Source organism: Tachyglossus aculeatus, chromosome 1, assembly GCF_015852505.1.
Source record: "Tachyglossus aculeatus isolate mTacAcu1 chromosome 1, mTacAcu1.pri, whole genome shotgun sequence".
NCBI lineage: Eukaryota > Metazoa > Chordata > Mammalia > Monotremata > Tachyglossidae > Tachyglossus > Tachyglossus aculeatus.
The window spans coordinates 102374960-102389977 of NC_052066.1; the positions used below are offsets into that span (position 1 = coordinate 102374960).

Sequence of the window (15018 nt, forward strand, 5' to 3'; positions counted from 1 at the left end):
CAGGAAGTTGGGGAAATAGACTGGGGAAATGAAAAATTATGTGGAGCTCTGTCCCCTTTGATATTTTTTCTGTCTCCCTCCTCCCGCAGGTGCTGCTGGAATAACGTACCACTGGCTTCCCTAGCAGGGGCTGCTGTGCCTAAGCCATCTCTCTCAGAGAAGTGTTATCACTGAGAAATGTCTTAGTCTGGAGCCTGAATCTGTATAAACAGAAACTCCCAAAAAGCCCTAAAGCAGGCAAAGCCCCTAGGGAACAAAGAGCAACAGAGGGAAAACCCCACCCATCAAATGGATCAAGTTCTGCTCATTCCGGCTCACCGGAGTGGCTACTCCTCCATTCTTCTAAAGGTCGACCCTCAAAACTGTTGCTCTAAGCATGCATGTAGCACAAAGCAGGCTGTGGGGAGGCAGGCTGTGGCATAACAGGCCAGCATGGTAGACAGCAGGTGAGTGAGGCCCTGCTTCCCTTGAGCAGTGGTTAAGGGAAGAAGGAAAGATTAAGAGACTAAATATAAGCAGCTTGCTTGAGAAACAGTTACCTAGTGCATAGAGTACAGGCCTGGGAATCAGAGGACCTGGGTTCTAACCAGGCTCTGCCACTTACCTGCCATGTGACATTGAGCAAGTCATTTAACTTCTCTGTGCCTCAGTTCTCTCATCGGCCAAATGGGCATTCAATACCTGTTCTCCCTCTTAGACTTTGAGCCCTATGTAGGACCTGATTAGCTAGTACGGAGCTTGGCTTGCACTAAGAGCTTAACAAAAACCACAATTGCTATTTTTATTATTACAAAACAGTGGCAGGCACTGGCAGTAGCAAATACTTCAGTGCAGAAAAGGATGATCTATCTATGTAATAATAATAATGATAGTTGTTAAGCTATGTGTCAGGCACTGTACTTAGATTCAAGTCCCCTTTGAGAAGCAGCATGGCTCAGTGGAAAGAGCATGGGCTTGGGAGTCAGAGGTCATGGGTTCCAATCCTGGCTCCGCCACTTGTCAGCTGTGTGACTTTGGGCAAGTCACTTAACTTCTCTAGGCTTCAGTTCCCTCATCTGTAAAATGGGGATTAAGATTGTGAGCCCCACATGGGACAACCTGATCACCTTGTATCCTCCCCAGCGCTTAGAACAGTGCTTTGCACATAGTAAGCACTTAACAAATACCAAAATTATTATTATCTTTTCAGTTGCCTTAGCTAGCAGGGAGAGGCTATCAACCAATCAATACTACTTATTGAAGACCTATAAGTGCAGAACCCTGAACTAAGTTTTTGGTTGAATAATAAGGATGGTATTTACTAAGTGTTTACTCTATGTCAAGCACTGTTCTAAGCCCTGGGGTGGATAAAAGTTAATCAGGTCAGGCCCAGTCCCTGTGGTAGAGCCCCATTTTAAAGATGAAGAACCTGAGGCACAGAGGACTTAAGTGACTTGCTTAAGGTCACACAGCAGGCACGTCCTCTGACTCAGAGGCCCCTGCTCTTTTCACTAGCCATGCTGAGTGTAGTAGGAGCCGAAGACATGGTCCTTGCCTTAAGCAATCTAGTGGGGTAGACAAACACAAATAAATGACAAATTGCGGAAGAAAGAGGAAAAACAAATATACACCTAGTCATAAAGGACTATAGAAAGATGAATAGGTGAATAAATAAGTAGAGAAGCAGCATGGCTCAGTGGAAAGAGCCCGGGCTTTGGAGTCAGAGGTCAGGGATTCAAATCCTCTGCCAACTGTCAGCTGTGTGACTTTGGGCAAGTCACTTAACTCCTCTGTGCCTCAGTGACCTCATCTGTAAAATGGGGATTAAGACTGTGAGCCCCCCGTGGGACAACCTGATTACTGTGTAGTCTCCCCAGTGCTTAGAACAGTGCTTTGCACATCGTAAGTGCTTAATAAATGCCATTATTATTATTATTATAAATGTATTCATACATTAGTGCTAAGGATGGCTGACCTTGTGAACAGGGATGGGGTCTACGAACACTGTTATATAGTACCCTCCCAAGTGCTTAGTATAGTGCTTTGCACACAGTAAGCACTCCATAAATACCATTAATTGATTGATTAAATGAAGACTTGCTTTGAGTAGTAGAAATGAGTTTTGGAAGGCTTCCTGAAGGAGACGGATTTTAAGGGCAGCTCTCAAGATGAGAAGTGCTGGGGTCTGGCAGATTTGAAAAAGTGTGGTGTTCCAGGTCATGGGTGACATCTGAGAAAGGGACTGGAGGTGGGAGAGTCAAGAAGGAGGCACAGTGAGAGCTTGAGATTGGGGAAAATGAAGAGTGCAAGTCAGAAAGTCATGGGAGAAGGTCGGGAAGAAAAGACTAGAGGGAGAAAGCTGGAGGAAAGTCTTGAACTGAAAGGACAGGAATTACTACTGGAAGCAGAGGGAAATGGGTAGTGGGGCCCTATTCTTGAGAGACAGCATGGCTTAGTGGAAAAAGCACAAAACTGGGAGTTAGAAGATAAGGGTTCTAATCCTGTCTCTACCACTTGCATGCTGTTTATCCTTGAGCAAGTCACCTAACTTCTCCAAACCTTAGTTTCCTCAACTGAAAAATGGGGATAAAATACCTATTCTCCCCCTCTCAGGCTGATGATGATGATGGTATTTGTTAAGCACTTATTATGTGTCAAGCACCATTCTAAGAACTAGTATAAATACAAGTTAATCACAGTCCCTGTTCCACAGTCCCTATCCCAGTCTAAATAAGAAGGAGGGTAGGTATTGAATCCCCATTTTACAGATGACGAAACTGTGGCACAGAGAAATTAAGTGACTTGCCCAAGGTCATACAGCAGGCAATTGGCAGAGCTGGAATTATAAGCCAGGTTCTCTGATTCCAAGGCCCATGTCCTTTCCACTAGACCCTGCTGTCTGTGAGGGACAGAAACTCTTTCTTATCTTATGATCTTTGTATCTACTTCAGCGCTTAGCTCAGTGTCTGGGACATTGCAAGTGCTTAAGAAATAGCATCATCATCATCATCATCATTGTTCTTGAGGAGTGGAGAGCCAAGTGGAGAGCCAGAAGCCCAGGAAGCAGCATGGCCTAGAAGAGATAGCAGGGGCATGGGAGTTGGAGGACCTGGGTTCTATTTCTAACTCATTCATTCATTCAATCAATCGTATTTATTGAGCGCTTACTGTGTGAAGAGCACTGTACTAAGCACTTGGGAAGTCCAAGTCGGCAACATATAAAGACGGTCCCTACCCAACAACAGGCTCACAGTCTAGAAGGGGGACACAGACAACAAAATAAAACATGTAGACAGGTGTCAAAATTGTCAGAACAAATAGAATTATAGCTATTTGTTATAGCTATCTAACTCTGTCACTGGTCTGCTTTGTGACCTTGGGCAAATCACTTAAGTTTTCTGTGTTTCAGTTACCTCTTCTATAAAATGAAAATTAAGGCTGTGAGCCTTATGTGGGAAAGGGACTGTATCCAACCCCATTATTTTGTATCTGCCCCAGCACCCCATTATTTTGTATCTACCCCAGGCAGTAAAATGCCTGGCACTTAGTAAGCACTTAACAAATGCCATTAAACACAAAATGCTGTTAGAGAAAAATGAATCTTGGCAGCCATTTATAAGTGTACTTATCATTGTGAGGTGCTTAATGCTCTGTAACCAGGAAGTGTCCAGTACAGTACTCTGCAAGCTTTATTGAAGGCACATCTCCTCCAAGAGGTCTTTCCTGATTAAGCTTTCATTTTTTCTTTGCCTACTCCCTTCTGCATCACCCTGACTTGCTCCCTTTATTCACGTCCACCCCCAGCCCCGGTTGTGTTGTATTCTTCCAGCTGCTTAGTACAGTGCCCTGCACACAGTAAGCACTCAATAAATATGATTGATGGGTTGATTGACTGTAGGCCCCCAGCCCGGTGCCCCACACACAATAGGAGCTTAACAGAGTGCTCAGCATATAGTAGGCATTCAAATCTATCCCCTGAATCCAGTAGCTACAAACTGCAGAAACTGAAAATGATAAGCTACCCCCTTCCCAAACCTCTGTTTAAAGTTCGGACACACCACCCCTCAAAGAGAGTGTTTCCGTCCAGATGTGAGCTTGAGCTACCAAATTTGAAGCCTACCAAAACCAAATTCCTAAAAAGAACCCTCTTCAAAGCACCATGGGGAAAGCCACCTGTTTCATTCTGAGCAGTGTTAGTTGTTGGTGACAAATCAATTTAAGACTCCAGGAAACAAGGTAGATTTCCCTTTTCTATAACTCAGATGTATTCAAACAGAGAAGGACTTTAAAAATCTCCATCCACCTTCTCTCTGCTGCTCCCATGCACATTCCAAAGTTTCTCAAAAAATTTCCTGAGCCATTGAGGCCCTTGGATGAGTCTCAGTCTCACTTGAAGCCTTTCTGAAGGCTTTGCTTTGAGGAACACAGAATCATGTGTACCTACTCTACTGTACTTTCCCAAGCACTTAGTAAGGTACTGTGCATGGACCAAGCACTCAATAAATTCTACTGATTGACTGAGATTGTTTGATTAATGTCTTACCTACTAATGGGAAGATCTTGAGGATATACTGAGGGAAGACTTGGTGCCTGTGGAAAAGCAGAGTCTCCAAAAGACTAGCTCTGTGGAGAAAGAGGGGAAAGATTTAGCTCCCCTCCTTCCGCAAGATGTCACTTGGTCAATCAATCAATCACTGCTATTTATTTCATGTTTACTAGTTGCAGAGCATTGTACTGAACGTTTGGAAAAGCACAATATGATAGAGTTGGTAGGCATGACCCCTGCCCACAAGAGGGAAACAGTCTACAGAGGGAAACAAACATTAAAATAAATTACAGATAGGGGACATAGGAAAGCATAAGGATAGGAATTTAAGTGATGTGGGACTGCGGTTAGTATCAAGGCACGGAGCCAAGTGTATAATTGATGGTGATGGGAGGATAGGTAGGGAAAATGAAGATGAACTCAGAAATACCACGCTGACAGGACCATCACTGTTGACGGCACTACCATCCTTCCCATCTCACAAGCCCGCAAACTTGATGTCATCCTCGACTCCACTCTCTCGTTCACCCCTCACATCCAAGTCGTCACCAAAACCTGCCGGTCTCAGCTCCACAACATTACCAAGATCCGCCCATTCCTGTCCATCCAAACTGCTACCCTGCTCATTCAAGCTCTCATCCTATCCCGTCTGGACTACTGTATCAGCCTCCTCTTCGATCTCCCATCTTCCTGTCTCTCCCCACTTCAATCCATACTTCACGCTGCTGCACGGATTGTCTTTGTCCAGAAACACTCTGGGCATGTTACTCCCCTCCTCAAAAATCTCCAGTGGCTATCAATCAGCCTATGCATCAGGCAGAAACTCCTCACCCTTGGCTTCAAGGCTGTCCATCACCTCACCCCCTCCTACCTCAACTCCCTTCTCTCCTTCTCCAGCCCAGCCCGCACCCTCCGCTCCTCTGACGCTAATCTCCTCACTGTGCCTCATTCTCCCCTGTCCCGCTGTCGACCCCCGGCCCACGTCATCCCCCTGGCCTGGAATGCCCTCCTTCTGCCCATCCACCAAGCTAGCTCTCTTCCTCCTTTCAAGGCCCTACTGAGAGATCACCTCCTCCAGGAGGCCTTCCCAGACTGAGCCCCCTCCTTCCTCTCCCCCTCCTCCCCATCTCCCCAGCCTAACCTCCTTCCCTTCCCCACAGCACCTGTATATTTGTATATGTTTGTACGTATTTATTACTCTATTTATTTTACTTGTAGATATCTATTCTATTTATTTTATTTTGTTAATATGTTTTGTTTTGTTCTCTGTCTCCCCCTTCTAGACTGTGAGCCCACTGTTGGGTAGGGACTGTCTTTATATGTTGCCAACTTGTACTTCCCAAGCGCTTAGTACAGTGCTCTGCACACAGTAAGTGCTCAATAAATATGACTGATTGATTGATTGACCATTAATTATTCTGCAATTTACCTCTGAATTAAAACTGCCTCATAAAATATTTCTGCACATAAAATATATTTCCTTCCCCTATTGGAGTGCAAGCTCTTTGTGGGTGGGGAACATGGCTCTTCATTAGTCTGTACTTCCCAAGGGCCTAGCTCAGTGCACAGCAACAAGTGGGTACTCAATAAATGCTGCTACTTCTACTACTGTGTGACTTTGGGCAAGTCACCTAATAATAATAATAATAATAGTTAAACGCTTACTGTGTGACAGGCAATGTACTAAACACTGGGGTAGGTCCAAGATAATCAGGTTGGACACAGTCTCTGTCACCAAAGGGACTCACAGTCTCAATTCCCATTTCCAGATGAGGAAACTGAGGAACAGAGAAGTTAAGCGACTTATCCAAGGTCATACATCAGAGCCGGAATTGGAATCCTGGTCCTCTGATTCCCAGGCCCATGTTCTTTCCAGTAGGCCACGCCGCTTCTCTGTCCCTCAATTTCATCATCTGCAAAATGATGATTCATTACCTGTTCTCCTTCCCCTTTAGACTGCGAGCCCCATGTAGAACAGGGACCGTGTCTGACCTGATTATCTTGTAACTACCCCAGTGCTTAGTACAGTGCTTGGCACATAATAGCTTAATTTATTCTGCTATCATTATTATTGTTGCCACATTCATGGAAGACTGCATAATTGCTAAGTCTGTTTTCAAACATTTTCTAAGGTGGATGCAGTCAGTATTTAAATTATCCTCTTCCATGAAAATTAAAAAGTACCCTTTTCAGGCATGCTGCCTTCAGGTCCCTTCATTATTTGAAATTAACTCTGTTGCTGGGTTCCTTCTCCGTTTGTTCCGTGGCACCAAGGAACAATCTAAGGTAAGGGCACAGTGTTGCTTGGTAACCCATACACCAGTATAAAGCTATAAATTGCAAACTGTCATACCAGCATAAATACTTTAACTGGTGCTTAAGCATATTTTTCCCTGACTGAAGCACAGAATCCATGCCATGCTGGCAAGCCCCCACAACAGAGGCTGGTAACGATTAACCAGCCAAAGCTGCTGAGATTCCTGATCATTACAAGGCTACTTCATCATCATCATCAATCGTATTTATTGAGCGCTTACTATGTGCAGAGCACTGTACTAAGTGCTTGGGAAGTACAAATTGGCAACATATAGAGACTTAGAGAAGCAGCATGGCTCAGTGGAAAGAGCCCAGGCTTTGGAGTCAGAGGTCATGGGTTCAAATTCCGGCGCTGCCAATTGTCAGCTGTGTGACTTTGGGCAAGTTACTTCACTTCTCTGTGCCTCAGTTACCTCATCTGTAAAATGGGGATTAAGATTGTGAGCCCCATGTGGGACAACCTGATTGCTTTGTATCCCCTCAGCGCTTAGAACAGTGCTTTGCACATAGTAAGTGCCTAACAAATACCATCATTATTATTACAGCACTTTGAAAGTACAATACAACAATAAACGGACATATTCCCTGCCCACAATGAGCTTACAGTCTAGAAGGGGGGAGACAGACATCAGTACAAATAAATAAATTGCAGGTATATACACAAGTGCAGTGGGGCTGGGAGGGGGAAGAACAAAGGGAGCAAGTCAGGGCAAGGCAGAAAGGTGCTTGTTTCAGAAGAGGAAGCATAAAGCAGCAAGGCCCAGTTGAAAAAGCCTGGGGCCAGGGTGTCAGAGGACCCGGGTTCTAATCCTGCCTCTGCCAATTGCTTGCAGCATGACCTTGGAAAAGTCAATTAACTTTTCTGTGCCTCAGTTTTCCTGTTCTACCTCCTACTTAGACTACAAGCCCCATGCGGGACAGGGACTATGTCCAACATAATTAACATGTATCTACCCCAGCGTTTAGAATGGTGTTTGACACATAGTAAATGCTAAATAAATACTATTTAAAAAAAATTTCCTTTCACAAGACTGTGCAAACTGAGGAAACAAGCTATAAATTAATCACATCCTGAACTTTCATTACCTCCTCCACCCAAAGGATGTCATCATGTGCCGTTGTAACATTTTTCAGCCTTAAAAGCCACCACACCCATGCTAGTGTGGGCACTCTGGCTATTATTATTATTGTTATATGTGTTAAGCACTTACTGTGTGCCAAGCACTCTTCTAAGCCATAGGGAAGATTCAAGGTAATAAGTTTGGACACAGTCCCTGTCCCACATGGGGCTCACAGTCTAAGTAGGAGGGAGGAGGATTTAATCTCCATTTTACAGATGAGGTACCTGAGTCACAGAGAAGTGAATTTACTTGCCCTAGGTCACACAGTAGATGTGGTACAGCCGGAATTAGAACCCTGGTTCTCTGACTGCTAGGCCCATACTCTTTCTGCTAGGCCATGCTGCTTCTCATGCTGTTTTTGCTCAGCACAAAGCTAGGAGATCGTCGCCCAAAGCACAGGCTATGCACCACTAAGGTGCATCACTTCTCAAATGGGAATTGTAATCAAACTAAGAGACCAAACTGGTGTCCTTAAAGGCTAGAAGGCAGGAATACTGATTATCCTTTACTCTTGCAAATTTGTAAATATAATAAACTGAAATAAAATATAAAACCAGATCCCCTATGCCCCAGTTGATGTAAGCACTACACTCACCTGAGTGCCCGGTAGGACAAGGTCGCCGTGGACTGCAACGTGCCATGGGGGGTGGACTTGCTGACCGCAATGATCTTCCAGGACCGGCACTACAGCTTGTGGACAGCCAGCCAACCACCAGTTCCTGCGCCGTGACAGGCGCCTCAACAACTGGCCAGACTCCGGCGCCAGCTGTGCCCTTGAGTTCTGCTCTGGTAAGGATGGAAACGGCCGCTACCCAGCCCCCTCCGGCCCCAGCGGCATCCTCAGGGCTGGGAAGGCCACCAGGGTGGGCAAGGACGAGCTATCCATCCTCAAGAAGAGCTGTCCCCAGGTCATCCTTCAGGCCAGAAAAGACAAGAAAGTGTCCACCCTCCAGGGAATGGAACTCTCTGCAAATCAGGATGAGGAGAGTGACCAAAAGGCCTTCCAGATGGAGATCAGTAGGGACACCAAGAAGTGTGTTTTCCAGACCTCCACAGGCAAGTACTGGACCCTCACTCCCACGGTGGTGTGCAGTCAACTGCTTCAGTCAAGAATTCCATTTGCTACTTTGATATCGAGTGGCTCGACAGAAGGATCACCCTGAAGGCAGCCAATGACAAGTACGTGACAGCCAAAAAGAGTGGTCAGCTGGCCGCCCCAGTGGAAACTGTGGGTGAAACCAAACACTTTTTGATGAAGCTGATCAACCAGCCCATCATCATCCTGCGTGGAGAGCATGGCTTCATTGGTTGCCGGAAAGTTACAGGGACCTTGGACTCCAACTGGTCTTCTTAAGACATGTTTCAACTGGAATTTAATGATGGTGCCTACAATAGCAAAGATTCCACTGGGAAGTACTGGATGGTTGGGAATGAGTCATTCATCACCAACAGCTGCGTTACCCCCGTGGACTTCTTCTTTGAGTTCTGCAACTACAACAATGTGGCCATCAAAACCAACAGCTGGTACCTGAAGGGCATCCATGCCAGGGTCCTAAAAGCATCCACTGACTCCATTAACCCTTCCATGCTCTGGGAGTGCTAGGTGTAGGTGCACTCTAGCAGCATCGGCTTTCCACTCCCTGCCCTGATGCCCAGTTTTTCAGTTCCGGCTGTTTTCTGATCTGCCCTCCCACCCCCGCCACCTCCTTCTCTTTCCTCATTTCCCAAATCCAGTCCTCTCCCAAACTTTCCCATCACTGTGGATGGCACAACCATCCTTCCCATCTCACAAGCCCACAACCTTGGTGTCATCCTTGACTCCGCACTCTCATTCACTCCACATATCCAGTACGTCACCAAATCCTGCCGGTCTCACCTTCACTACACCAAGATCCACCCTTTCTTCTCCATACAAATCTCCACCACGTTAGTACAACCACTCATCCTATCCCAACTGGACTACTGCCTCAGCCTCCTTTCTGACCTCCCAACCTCCTGCCTCTCCCCACTCCCGTCCATACTTCACCCCGCTGCCTGGATTATCTCTCTCCAGAAACATTCAGGGCATGTCACCACCCTCCTCAAAAATCTCCAGTGGTTGCCTATCGACCTCTATATCAAATAAAAACTACTTACTATTGGCTTCAAAGCTTTCCATCACTTTGCCCCCTTTTTACCTCACCTCCCTTCTGTCCTTCTATGTCCCAGCCCGCACACTCCGCTCCTCTGGTGCTAACCTTCTCACTGTGCCTCAATCTCACCTGTCTCACTGACAACTCCTGGCCCACAGCCTACCTCTGGCCTGAAACATACTCATTCATTCAATCGTATTTATTGGGTGCTTACTGTGTACAGAGCACTGTACTAACTGCTTGTCAAATCTGTCAAACAATCACTCTTCCCTCTTTCAAAGTCCTACTGAAGGCGCACCTTCTCCAAGAGGCCTTCCCAGATTAAGCCCCACATTTTCTCAGCTCCACCTCCCTTCTCCCAACTTGCTCCCTTCGCTCTTCCCTGCACCCCACCCCACAGCACATATGTATATATATATTATACATAAATATTTCTATTTATTTATATTGATGCCTGTTTACTTGTTTTGATATCTGTCTCCCCCCCCCCACCCCCCTAGACTGTAAACTCTGTGTGGGCAGGGATTGTCTCTATTGCTGAATTTTACTTTCCAAGCACTTAGTACAGTGGTCTGCACACAGAAAGTGCTCAATAAATATGATTGAATGAATATAAGACGATACTATAGAAGATGATACAGAGAAGCAGCATGGCTCAGTGGAAAGAGCCTGGGCTTTGGAGTCAGAGCTCATGGGTTTAAATCCCGGCTCTGCCAACTGTCAGCTGTGTGACTTTGGGCAGGTCTCTTAACTTCTCTGTGCCTCAGTAACTTCATCTGTAAAATGGTGATTAAAACTGTGAGCCCCCCATGGGACAACCTGATCACCTTGTAACCTCCCCAGTGCTTAGAACAGTGCTTTGCATATAGTAAGCGCTTAATCAATCAATCAATCATATTTATTGAGTGCTTACTGTGTGCAGAGCACTGTACTAAGTGCTTGGAAAGCACAAGTTGGCAACACATAGAGACAGTCCCTACCCAACAGTGGGCTCGCAGTCTAGAAGGGGGAGAGGGATCATTATTATTATTATTATTATTATTATTACTATTAATGGAGGCAGCATGGTGGAGTAGAAGAGCACCTTTTCAGAAGCTGGAGCACCTGAGTTCAAATATGATTCTGCCACTTGCCTGTTGTGTGACCTTGGGTAAGACACTTAACTCTTTTCCTCAGTTTCCTCATCAGAAAAATGTAGATAATAATAGCTGTCTTTCTACCTACCTCACAGAATTGCTGTGAAGGCAAAAATGAGATAAGTAATGTGAGAGTGATTTGGGAATAAAAGCTCTATACAAAAACTAGGTGTTTAAAGATCCTGAAGTGATTGGGAACAATTTTCTTTCAAAGCTTTATAAAATGTTCCATTTTGCAGTTTAGACTGTTGAACACTTATAGGTCATAAAGAAAATTTCTTGTTATTGCACCATGGAAAATTGCCTCAACCCTCCAATCTTTGAATGACAAGGAGCATTGATACTTTGGCAAAGATACTTTGGCAAAAATAATAGAGTTGTGAATTTCTATGTGATCTAATGGCAGGCCACAGGAACTTATGTCAATCAGTCAGTCAAGAATATTTATTTATTGAGCACTTACTGTGTGTTGAACACTGTACAAAGCATTTGGGAAAGTAAAATATAGTTGGTAGATGCAATTCCTGTCCTCTAGGAGTTTACAATGCCTTCCCCCAAAATCTTTGAAAAGGCCACTTCATGGCTCAGTCAGGCATTCCTCAATTCCAAAATGCGTATTAACAGCCAAGAGGAAAGCAGCAATTTGATAAACTGATAATTTGTTCTTGTTGAACTGTAGACAGAAAAGTGTTAAATGGAAATGGTTGTGTTTTTCTCAAAAGTCATTTCATCATTCCAACCATTTCATAAAGCAAGGTTCAGTTTTAGCTCTATTATCCCTTTAGAATGAGCTCTTAGAGAAGCACCGTTGCTTAGTGGGCAGAGCATGGGTTCTGCAGCAGAAGGGCCTGGGCTCTATTCCCAGCTCTGCCACCTGCCTGCTGTGTGACTTTGGGCAAGTAACTTCACTTCTCTGTGCCTCAGTTCCCTCATCTGTAAAAATGAGGATTAATGTAAAAATAGGACATGAACTGTGTCCAATCTGATTACCTTAGCACTTTGAGCACAAAGCAAGTACCTAACAAACACCCCCAAAATGATGAAAAGACAATCATTAAATATGATTCACATCCCTCAAGAATGTAAAGATTTCTTGGTGTTCCAAAAAGTGTTTACCAATGTCCAGATTCTGGTTGTCTGTGGCCTTCTGACCGCCCTGATCCTTAGGATTGAATTTCTGGGAGTGCACCAGGGGATCTGTGGCAGTTTCCTCCATCTGGATTGTGGAGGAACTGGAATTTGTCTTCTGCTACCAGTGTCTTTGCTCTCATTTGTAGCCCAGTATCCCTTTCCTGCTCAATGCTGAACCCTGGAAACTTGGAAGAAGCCTGTAAGAGGTAGAAGCCAAAATAATCACACCCATCTTGAATGAATGCCATCAGGAGAAAGTGGATTTGGACTCAAAACTTTCGATAATTCCCACCAGTAGGAATGTTACCCAGCCAGTGTGTGCAGTAACAACCTAGGTTACTCTTTTTGGGTCAGCAGACTTACTAGCAATTACACTGGGATATGCTGTTTTCCCTCAGGTAGGGCAAAATGACAGAAATAATAACAATAAATAATAACAATAATAATGGTATTTCTTAAGTCCTTACTATGTGCCAAGCACTGTTCTAAGCACTGGGATAGATACAAGGTCATCAGGTTGTCCCACATGGAGTTCACAGTCTTAATTCCCATTTTGCAGATGAGGTAACTGAGGCACAGAGAAGTTCATGACTTGCCCAAAGTCACACAGCTGACAAGTGGCAGAGTCGGGATTAGAACCCATGACCTCGGACTCCCAAGCCCACGCTCTTTCCACTAAAACATGCTGCTTCTCAGAAATGCCGGGAAAGGATCAAAGTATTTATTCTTTTGCATCCTTCAGTGATAGCAGCAATCTCTTGAGCAATCAATCAATCAGTGCTATTTGCTGGGCACTGTTTGCAGAGCCTATTTCTTTATATTAATGTCTGTCTCCCCCTCTAGACTCACTGTGGGCAGGGGATGTGTCTGTTATATTGTTATACTGGACTCTTCCAAGTGCTTAGTACAGTGCTCTGAACATAGTACGTGATCAATAAATATGACTGACTGACTGACCCTGTACTATAAAACTTAGTACAATCCCTGCCCATGAGGATCCTACAGTTTACAGGAGGGGTTGTTCATTCATTCAATCGTATTTATTGAGCGCTTACTGTGTGCAGAGCACTGTACTAAGCACTTGGGAAGTACAAGTTGGCAACATATAGAGATGGTCCCTACCCAACAGTGGGCTCACAGTCTAGAAGGGGGAGACAGATGACAAAACATATTAACAAAATAAAATAGAATAAATATGTACAAATAAAATAAATAAATAAATAGAGTAATAAATACGTACAAACATATATACAGGTGCTGTGGGGAGGGGAAGGAGGTAAGGCAGGGGGGATGGGGAGGGGGAGGAAGGGGAGAGGAAGGAGAGGGCTCAGTCTGGGAAGGTTGTGTAACCGTGGGCAACTTACTTAACTCCTCTGTGCCTCAGTTTACTCTTCCTTATTTTTTTTTATCAATTTCTTTTTCACTCTTGTTCCTTTATTCCATATTTTGTAATTTCTTCTCTTCATCTTCACCGACAAGTTTAAATAATAGTAATCTGTGGTATCTGTTAGAAGCTCACTATGTGCCAAGCACTATAGTAAGTGCTGGGATAGTTACAAGATAACCAGTTCCTCTCTGGGGTTCATGATCTAAGTTAGAGAGGAAAACGGGTATTGATCCCCATTTTGCAGGTGAGGGAACTGGAGTACAGGGAAGTGACTTTCCCAAGGTCTTGCAGCAAGTATGTGATGGAGCAGGAACTAGAACTCAGGTCCTCTGATTCCCAGGCCCATGCTCTTTCCACTAGGCAACACTGGTTCTCTAACATGGCCTCAGAGGGTCTTTAACTCATATTGTTTTTCTTCCAATTCTTAATATAGTACCTTTCATTCAATAAATGTCAATGATCTGAAAAAAAGCACAGGACTGGAAGTCAAGGTGACCTGGGTTCTAATCCTGGCTCTAACAATTTCCTGCTGTGTGATCTTAGGCAAATAACTTCTTTGTTCCTCAGTTTCCTCATCTGTAAAATGGAGATTAAATTCTTAATTCTTAATACTTAATATTAAATACTTATTCTCCCTCCTACTTACATGGGAGAAGGATTGTGTCCAACCTGATTATACTGTATCTACCCCAGTGCTTGTCATATAGTAAGTGTTTAACAAATACCACTATTATTGTCATTACTATGATTATTATAACTAGTAAGCATGAAAAATTAAGTAGAAACGGGGAGCTAAGATGGAGCTGAGGAAACATGGCATTTAAACATATCTTACATGTGTTTGCTGTCCATACTGGATATAATCATAGAACTGCTTCTGTTTAGAAAGTTGAGGGCTTCTTAAAGGATGATCATATCATACAAAAATAAATTATGTTATATTTGACTCTCAAATTCCATCATAATTCTTGTGATCTATGGGGTGAATTTTAAACTCTATTCAGTCATGTCAATACCAAGGCTATTGGAAACTCCACTTGATTGAAAAACCAAGAAAACTTCACATTCTTGAGGGGCATCAGTGACTGAATTATAATTAATTCAATTATTTTCATATAAATATATGGCAGTCATTCTAAAGACTATGACTGAACTAGAACTAAACTCTACTAATGAAACAGTTTAAACCAATAAAATGGTTTTTGAAAAAGGAGCAGTAGCATTTTTAATATTAGTCATGTTTATTAAGGGCCCAGTTTGTGTGCTGTAC

General features: G+C 44.0%; 1 pseudogene; it reads left to right on the forward strand.

Moving 5' to 3' along the window:
- Positions 1-432: 432 nt before the first annotated feature.
- On the forward strand, positions 433-9565 carry LOC119927122 (annotated as a pseudogene).
- The last annotated feature ends 5453 nt before the right edge of the window (positions 9566-15018 follow it).